Here is a 10,495-nt window from a genome sequence, read left to right as displayed (position 1 = left end):
AGCTAACAAAAAAACATCAACAAAACAAAACAGCAAAGAGGAGGGAGGTTGCTGTGGGGGAGGTTCCTCAAAGCCTTCATGTTTCTTCATTCCACCTGTACATATGCTTAGCCCTCTGTAGATTTGATTGCAAATAGATAGGCTTCTGCATTTTCAGGGACCTTGAACTTATGCACTTGGTCCTGGTATTTTAAGCAAACTTTTGCTGGAAACAGTGTGAAATGTGTAGTGCTCTGGCAATTTGGCTTGCTTTAGAAAACTTCCTTTGTCACCCTTGTTGTTTTTTAAAAAATTTTTTGCTTAGAACCCCTGGCTTGTTCTAGTAGACAACATAGCAAGATCTACAGAGTAATTTACAATTCAGTTGAATATAAATTGATTTTATTTGCTGATGACATTCTTTTATTTAGTTCAAAACCACTTGTCATTTTAAAAACTATTTGCTTAATCTCTGCTTCTGATATTGGTGCAACTAACATTTGTCTTTGTGTATTATTAAGATGTGGTAGAATAATTTAATTTAGAAAGCTTCTATATCATCATCCACTACATTTTTTGGTATGGTAAAAAGTAAAGGTAAAGGGACCCCTGACCATTAGGTCCAGTCGTGACCGACTCTGGGGTTGCGGCGCTCATCTTGCTCTATAGGCCGAGGGAGCTGCCGTTTGTCCGCAGGCAGCTTCTGGGTCATGTGGCCAGCAGGACTAAGCCACTTCTGGTGAACCAGAGCAGTGCACGGTAATGCCATTTACCTTCCCGCCAGAGCAGTACCTATTTATCTACTTGCACTTTGACGTGCTTTCAAACTGCTAGGTGGGCAGGAGCTGGGACCAAACAATGGGAGCTCATCCCATCACGGGGATTTGAACCGCTGACCTTCTGATCGGCAAGTCCTAGGCTCTGTGGTTTAACCCGCAGCGCCACCCGCGTCCCCTTTTGGTATGGTATATACCGGTAATTCCATTTTTACATAAAAAAAGATCATTAATATCTTTTGAATTTGAATTGAGCTTTTATAGACTTCATCTCCCCCCCCACCCCCCGGTTCATTGCCTTATCTTTCTTTTGTTTTAATCAATTAGCCACAATTTTACCTGGCTGTTCACTATTCTCTCAATATCTCTGTCTTTCTTACACAGCTGAGCATAAATTCTATTTGCTGAGATAATCTATTATTTAATTCATATTTCCTTTTTGTATTTCATTATACAATGCAGCAGTTGGATTCCTAACCATTTGCGCCCATAGGTCTTTCAAGTCATCTCTCAACATATTTTCCCTCTTATTTTAAAGTCTATTTTTATATGATGAGTGTGCAATTATTTGGTCCCAAGTATATGTTTTATATGCTTCCCATTCAAATATCCAGGCAGATGATGTCTTGAAATTAAATTCAAAATATTGTAGGGTCTCTGCCCGCATTTGTTGTAGAAATTCATTATCATTAAATAAGGAAACATTAAAATACTAATTTCTCAATGCCTTATCCAATTTATGAAACACACAATTCAAGATAATTGTTTATTTGTTTCACCAAACCTTTATTAGGCACTACAAATAATAATAATTGCACTAAGATCTGATGCATAACTAATATCAATGCTACGATATTGGTGATATAGCAAAAATGGTATTAGAAAATAATCTAGGCAGATGTTAGGCTTTGGGGAATTGGCTTCCTCCCCTGTGGCAGTAAATAAGAAGAGATCAAACAAAAGGAATGTCTTACCAGTTAGATTCTTTAATAATCACAGGGAGAGACAAAGAACCAGTCTACCTAGAATGGCGGTGCTCCCAATTAAGGCATCCTCCCTCCGTCCCTATTAATCTACGTCACTCCTACGTTTTGCAATCTGAGTTTGTAATCTCAGCACTTTCTGTTCTGAGACTTTCTGAGCTCTTCTTGACCTTGGGGAGGGTGCTGGAGGAATGCTGTCCAGAGACTGTGAATCTGTTAACTCTCTCTCTCTCCCAGTGTTTCTTCTCCTAGCTGTTCCCCCTCCAGCATTTCCCAGCTTCTGCCTTCTGAACTATGCCCCTCTGCAAACCACTGTTCCAAATCTATACTGTCTGCCTGCTCCTGAGAAATTCAGGATCAGGATCAGGGGGAGGGGGTGGCTCCCACCATTCTTCTTCGGTGCACCCTTCCTCAGCATGGTCCCTGACAGCAGAAAATTTTTTGATGGACACTTGAGAAAAATGTATATGTTCTTTTAGCAGGATGCTTTACATCAGTGTTCCCCAACCTTGGGCCTCCAGCTGTTTTTGGACTACAATTCCCATCATCCTTGACCACTGGTCTTGCTAGCGAGGGATGATGGGAGTTGTAGTCCAAAAACAGCTGGAGGCCCAAGTTTGGGGAACACTGCTTTACATGACTCCAAGAATATCCCTGCAAAAAATTGAAACTACTGTACAAATTAATGGAGTGGATTTGGTATTCCGAATTTGGAAGTAGACCATCTTGCTTATTTATTGTCAAATACTAAATATTGGAAACCTACTACAGTCAAATCTCGGTTCCTGAACGCCTTCGTTATGGTACGTTTAGGCTCCTGAACGCTAAAAAACCTGGAATTAAATGTTCCAGTTTTTGAATGTTTTTCAGAACTTGAATGTCTGACACAACTTCTGATTGAGTACAATAAGCTCTTGCAACCAATTGGAAGCCGCACCTTGGTTGTCGAACATTTCGGAAGTCGAACGGTCTTCCGGAACTGATTGCATTTGACAGCTGAGGTTTCACTGTATCTGGTGTTAACTGTGCAACTTCAGCAACTTTAGAACACACATATACAGCACGTTTAGTTGGTTGGACAATACTAGGATCAAGATATTTGAAAATTTGGAAGACTGTTGAGACAAGCCAGAAAGATATGGAATACACTGTCTAATAAAAACCAGTTTGATCCATTTTTGCATGGTAAATTGACTTTGTGGGGAAACCCAAGTTTATGAACTGTAAAAAAGATGGTAATTTGGAAAAATTGGATGGAAGACGGCATATTGACTTTGGATCAACTGATAGGGAGAAAGATGAATTTTATATGTATAGTGTTTTTGGAGATAAATATAATTTCTCTGATGCATCAGATGAGATATCTGTGAGGCAATTGGTCAATTACTTAAGTTTTTTTATTTATTTACTTGATGGGGGCAGCTGCCCCCATCTGCCCCCCCCATCTGGCTACACCCATGCTTGCAGTGTCCTAGTCTCACTAAGTTTTGGAAGAAAGTGTTGAACTGTATCAACTTGACTGTACAGGAAAATATAAAAATTTCAGAGGAAACTATTTTTTGAATCATCTACCTCTTATATGGAAGTCGACAACTGCAGTGCGATAATGGATTCTACGTGCCCTAATGATGGCCAAAAGACTGCGAATGATGAACTGGAAGAACAGAGATATACTCCCCTTTAATCAATGGACTGGAGACATGGCAGCACTCGCAGCATATGAACAGACTGCTTAGAGATTAGACATTGCTTGGGTAGATATATTGATATTTGGAATGAGTTTATACAAAATATAGTAGGTTAATAATCATATGTATTAGCATATGTAAGAGTCATATATATAATAGCATACGCTGCACTTTTTCCACTTCATTTTGTATACCTGAAAAAAACTTTAAAATATCAATATTTTGGAAAATAACATAAACTATCAAAAGGAATTCTTTTTTTAAAAAAAGAGTAACTGTTGTCACTGCTTTGTTAGCCTTGGACCTGATGTTTTGTTCTGCAGTGTTCTGTACAGCACATGCAATAGACAAACAAACAAACAAAATGAAATTTTAAGGTGCTTTGGATTCATTTGGATTCATTTCCATCATTAGTATATTCCTAAAATGAGGAACATTATTATATATATTGGAAAACAAAGGAAAAGTATTTTCTAAAAGGTTACCTTGTAACTATGGAGGAAGACGGTAGTCCACTTCTGTTTGAACTTGTGTTTAAACAAGATAAAAGAAGGAATGTTTTCTTCACTTTGGCCTTTTTTTGCCAATATATACCTCAAATGAATTCTTCACACTCTGTTTTGTTTCCTTTAAATAATAGACTACTATAATAGTCATGTATTTACTTAATTTAGGGGGGCAGCTGCCCCCTGCTGCCCCTTGGCTATGCCCTAGCTTGCACTAGCTTGCTTTGCAGACATTAGCAAGCGATATTGTTCATCCAAAAGCTTTACTTCTGACTGCTGCAGATCAAGTTGAGGTTAGAGCCCTCAGGACTCTCCCCAGACCACACCCCTCATTAGCCCTGCTCTTCGCACTTCTTGGGTGCTTTCGTCTGGATAGAATATGCCTTTGAATTGTGTCTTCTTTGTCTGGATGGAAACATGTGTGTATGAGTGTGTTGTGTATAGCCTAAGTGTGCACAGGGTGTGCACCAGGTGTGCCCAGACAAACCTGAATGTTAAAAAAACCTGGGGATAGAGGGAAGCAGACAGAGAGGTATGCAGGCAGAATAAAAAGGCTGGAATTGATCTGGAATAGATATGTAGCTTCTGCCTGTGCCTGTAAGTGGCAATGGGTGACTGGCTCCAGCAGAGGCAGTGAGGGAGGAGGTGGGGGACTTCCTCCTCTGCAAATCTATTCCAATCTTTTTATTCTGCCTGCACCTGTCTCTGTCTCATGGCTGTTTTCATCTAATCTCTGCTTGCCATCCTCTGCAGAAAAGACCTGTGGCGGTCAGGAGCTGCTTTTGTGGAGCACAAGCAAGGAGGAGGGGGAGCCATCCTGCCCTTGACCTTCCAGATGTGCCCTGCGTCTCATCAGCTTGCCACACTGGCACAGCTCCCCCCCCCACTGGTGTGCAGCTCCCCCCCCAGATCAAGTAAATAAATAAAAATAATTAACTAACTGACCAGTTGTGTCACAGATAACTTGGTTCTGCCCCCCCCCAACATAATGTCTGCCCCCCTAAAATAAATCCTGGCTATGCCCATGGACACAGGTCTTTTTATTGGTAAGAAAGAATATCTTGCTTTGGATCCCTGACCACTTGTAGTTGGTATGTTAGCTTTTTGTCTCTTTACCTTTTCCTTGTCCTTATTTCTAGTTACAGGTAGGTAGCCGTGTTGGTCTGCTGTAGGCAAAACAAAATAAAAAAATTCCTTCCAGTAGCACCTTAGAGACCAACTAAGTTTGTTACTGGTATGAGCTTTCAGATACCCTGAAACAGAAGTCGCCAGACCCTTATATATAGTGAGAGGGTGGGGAGGGGTATTACTCAGAAGGGTAGTGGGATTGGGAGATTGGCACACGAAAGCTCATACCAGTAACAAACTTAGTTGGTCTCTAAGGTGCTACTGGAAGGAATTTTTTTATTTTGTCCTTATTTGTTTGTCTTGTTGATTTCTCCCCTTGCAACTTCCTTCACATTGAAGTAAATAAGCAAATAAACAAAAATCCCTACCTACACACTCTAATGAAATGTGCTGTGCTTGCCTATATTGTGTACATGGGTGTAGCCAGGATTTATGTTAGGGGGCAGGCTTCATGTTGGAGGGGGAGCAGAACCTCAGTTAAGTATTTTTATTGATTTGCTTAATTTAGGGGGCAGCTGCCCCTTGGCTATGCCCATGGTTGTGTAGAAACCTCAGCCCTGCAATATAGTCTATATAATACAAAGGTCAGAGTCACATCCATTTCTCCACCAATGTTTGCCTCTGGCCACTGGCACACAGACCATGGAAAGTTCCCAGTGAGGGAATGTGCTCCTCAGACAGGACAAGGTGCCCCACTCCTGTGTTGAAGCAACAGGGGCAGGAAAGCCTGCTTTCTTGTTTTGTTTTTGACAAGTTACCAAACTTGCTTTGATCTTTAACAAAAGAAGTTGTTAACTGGTAGTTCTTTACCAGTAGGCTTGCGAACTTTCATCCAACTATCTCTGAAACACGAAAACAAAAAGACAAAAAAGACAAGAGTTACATACTGCAATTACTAACAGAAGCTGAAGTGCTTAAGCTGCTTTTTCTCTTTATGTGTGGGTAAGCATATATGCAGGATCCATTGGCAGCTTGGAGATTTTCTGTACAGTTTATATTTCATCTCAGCCACAGCCAAACTATGTCTTTAAATGCAACCTCAGCAGCCTCAGCTAGGGGATTGCCTGCCCTGTGAGAAATTAAATGTGCTCCTTCAATTTCAGATCACTGAATGCAGTTAAACAAAGTTCTGATCCTTATTTAAAGCCAAAGATGGGTGCTTTGCCTTTTTATTTCTGAGCCTGCATACTTGCAATGTTCTTGCAGACAATACTGTATAGGTGAACTGTTGTGGTTTATATATTCCAGTAGAGGGCAGTAGTACATGCAGTGTTCTCCTTCAAGACTACATAGTGAAGTGGAGCAGATGGTCATAGCTATATTATAATGAGGTGTTGGAAAACGAGGCCAATAATGTGTGTATATGTGTGTTTTGGTGCTATAGGAGAGCAGAGACCTTCATATGAGGTTGATTTAGAAATCAGTTCAGTTGCACTGTAAGCTACCTCAGCTATGGCTAATTATAAACACCATGTTGGAAACCTGCAATAGGGAAATTGAGGAGATTGTGGCATTTGCAAGAAAAGAGCCTACTTAGCTCTAACCTACAAACTAAAATATGGCTCATTAGTCCAGTCATGTTGTCGGTCTAACCTTTAAATAAAAAAGGTTTCTTAGGCAATGTCCAAAGTAAGAGGAAGAATAAGCAAGTGGTAGGTCCTCTGCATGGAGAAGACAGAGAAAAGCTATTGTGTGTCAGAGAGAAGGCAGAACTTCTCAACACCTACTTTGCCTCTGTCTTCACCAAAAAGGAAAGTGATGCCCAACCTGGTGATAACAGAATAAATAATGTGAACGAGCTGCAGCAGGTAGTAAGGGAACACCTAGCTACTTTAAATAAGTTCAAATCTCCAGGGCCTGATGAACTCCATCCAAGGATACTAAAGAAGCTTGCAGATGTAATTTCAGAGGATTTATTTATGATCTTTCAGAATTCTTGGAGAACAGGTGAGGTTCCTGCAGACTGGAGGCAGGCAAATGTTGTCCCCATCTTCAAAAAGGGGAAAAAGAAGACCCAGGTAACTACCAACCGGTGAGCTTGACATTGATACCAGGAAAAGTCCTAGAGCAGATAATTCAACAGTCGGTCTGTGAGCATTTAAAAAAGGATGTTGTGATTACTAAAACACAGCATAGATTTCTAAAAAGTAAGTCATGCCAGAAAATCTCAGTTCTTTTTTTGATAGAGTTACAAGGCTGGTGGATCAGGGGAATGCTGTGGACATAGTGTATCTTGATTTCAGTAAGGTTTTTGACAAAGTCCCCCATGATATTCTTGTGACGAAGCTGGTAAAATGTGGGTTGAATGAGGTAACTGGTAGGTGGATTTGTAACTGGTTTACTGACCGAACCCAAAGAGTACTCATTCACATAGCTGTCAATGTTTCCCTTTTTTAAAGGGAAATGTCCTTATTCCGAATAGGATTCCTCACAAGAAAAGGGAAAAGTTGACAGCTATGCTCATTCATGGTTTCTCAGCATCCTGGGAAAAAGGGGTGCTGCAGGGTTCTGTCCTGGGTCCGTTGTTGTTCAGCGTCTTTATAAATGACTTGGATGAAGGAATTGAGGGGATGCTCATCAAATTTGCAGGTGACACCAAACTGGGAGGGGTAGCTAATGGCACAGAAGACAGAATCAAATTCAAAATGACCTTAACAGATTAGAAAACTGGGTGCAAGGTAACAACATGAATTTCAATAGAGCTGAATATAAGGCAGGAATAACCAGATGCAAAAATATAGGATGGGGAATACCTGGCTTACTGGCAGTACATGTGAAAAAGATCTAGGGGGTCTTGGTGGACCACAAGCTTAACATGAGTCAACAGGGTCATGCTGCAGAATCAAAAAACGCTAACAATATTTTAGGCTGAATCAACAGAAGGATAGTGTCCAGGTCAAGTGAAGTAATAGTACCACTCTATTTTGCCTTGGTCAGACCACACTTGGAAGACTGTGTCCAGTTCTGGGCGTCACAAATTAGGAAGGATGTTGACAAGTTGGATCATGTGCAGAGGAGGGCAATGAAGATGATCAAAGGTCTAGAAGCCAAGACTTATAAGGAATGGTTGAAGGAGCTGAGAGGAGATATGATAGCCATCTTCAAATATCTCAAGGGTTGTCACATGGAAGGTTGACCAAGCTTGTTTTCTCCTCCTCTGGAAGGTAGGACTCGAACCAATGGCTTCAAGTTACAGGAAAGGAGAGTCCGACTAAACATTCAGGGGGGAAATTCTGACATTAAGAGCTGTTCAGCAGTGGAGCAGACTCCCTCGGGAGGTGGTGGACTCTCCTTCCTTGGAGGTTCTTAAGCAGAGGTTGAATGGTCATCTGTCATGGATGCTTTAGCTGAGATTCCTGCATAGCAGGGGGTTGGACTAGATGACCCTTGGGTCCCTTCCAACGCTAAGATTCTATGATTCTTCATTTTCAGGGGAAGCGTTTCTAGACCTGGTTCAGCCCGATGAGCTGGAGCCCTGGACAGCTGGTGGACCACAATTCCTCCACCTCGCCATAAAGAAAGGCTAATTTCAGAATTCCCTTTTGGTGGGATGGGATGGCTTGGAGGCAAAGTCATCAAGCGCTATTGTAACAAACCCTCCCCCCAAATTTATCACTTTGAGGGAGACTATTTGCATGTTTGGTGGAGCTGCTTAACTGTAGCTATTGCAATATGTTGATGAATAAAGTGATGCTTGGAATGTTTGTGACTCATTCCCAGCCACCCTCATTAACTAATCACCCTGGATCACCCTGAGCAATGTGGCCTTGGGGATCAGCAGTGTAACTGTGGTCAGGAAAGGCCGGTGAGATGATAAGCTGCTCTCTCTCTCTGCCTGTGGAGTGAATACTAAAGAGCTGAAAAGAAATTTGACAGTTGTGCTGAACAAGTTTGCTATGTTTTACCGCAGTGATCTTGTGAAAGACATTCTATTGGCTGGAACCACACGTGGGTAGGATCCTGGTTTGCCTTCTTTATGGTAAAGCTATAGAGACAAAAAAGGAACTGCGGGAGCCTTTTTTGCTGCCACCTCCTGGCTGGAGTATTTCAATGCATTCATTTTATTTATTTCTTGTATCTTGGCAGAGCAAGTGACATCAACTAAATATTTGATCCTGTCCTATCCCAGTCCTGGTAACACACACTATGGCCACACCTGGGAGGGCAGCACAGTGACAGTGGCCCTCTTCACATGCCATGATGGCGTAAGGCAGTCCTACTGCACTCGGAGACCGCTTTGCTCATTCTAGAGAGTAGCACCTTGGGCTTATGCCCCAGAGTCCTGTCCTGATGGTACCTACACAACTATGCACACATTGAACTAAATAGGACTTCTGGGTAGATATGCACAGAACCAGATTTTCCCACTGCTGCATGTGTTTCCAGTGTGTTTCCAAAGCTATGTGGCACAGAGAGTCAGTAATGGGGGAAAGTTACACCTCCTGAATTTCTGGCTTTTAGTTGGTGACATCAGATGATTAATAGGTGAGTGACCCGACCCACCTGTCAGAGTGGCCCACTCTGGTCTGCTGATGTGATCCTGTTCCCCACACCTGTGTTAAAGGCACAGAAGGCTAGAGGGAGGGACAGCATGTTATTTCTGCTTAGAAATCCCAAATACAAAAATTATTTCCAAGTGCATAAATCAACATAGATTTTATTGCCGTGAAATGTTCACTTAAATGTGGTCATCATCTTCAGAGACCCATGTCTCATGGACAAGTCATGTAAGGAACGGAAAGGTAAAAGAGAATGAGTTTAACCACCAAATTATAAATTGCTGTGGGGTGGAGCAGGGAAGAGGAAAGGAACAATAATCTTTGCCTTGCTTGTGACCAAGTGCTCACTCACATTTAAGTACAATCACAACAACTGCTGTACAGAACAGAACCCATCAGACAAAAGAGAGAAAAAATAGCTCTTTAAAAATGATTCCCCATGAAAGAAACTGAAGTTTGGTCTTTTTCTGATGACCTCATCTTCCCAACCCCTCAGTCAGCGCTTCTGCAAAGTCTTGCAACACAGCCAGGAGGAAGAAGCCTTTGAAATTCCACTTCCTGGATGCTGCTCGTATCAGCTCCTCTTGCCCTTTTAAAGCAAACTACTGGAACAGAAGAGTTATCTTTCCAAAGTCTAAGATAAATTCAAATTTATCTGGATTAATTAGCAGCCCTTTCAGATTTGTTAATTTCCAGAGCAAAAAAACAAAACAAAACAATGTTCTACAGTCTTTTCAAGGTTGGAGGGAACCACTACATGGGGTGGGGGCTCAAGGATGCATCTGAAGAACAGGATGCCACCATGTGAGTGCTCCTATCAAGCGACCATGCCAGTGAGGAAATTTCAAAAGGAAGATATGAGCAGTGGGTGGTATTTACACAGAGGTCTGAGAGAGAGAGAGACTGTACACTGAATCAGGATTTTTTTTTGTTTTT

The sequence above is a fragment of the Podarcis pityusensis genome (assembly GCF_964106645.2).
Source record: "Podarcis pityusensis genome assembly, chromosome: 3".
NCBI classification, from domain to species: Eukaryota; Metazoa; Chordata; class Lepidosauria; order Squamata; family Lacertidae; genus Podarcis; species Podarcis pityusensis.
Note: the sequence above shows the minus strand (reverse complement) of the source record.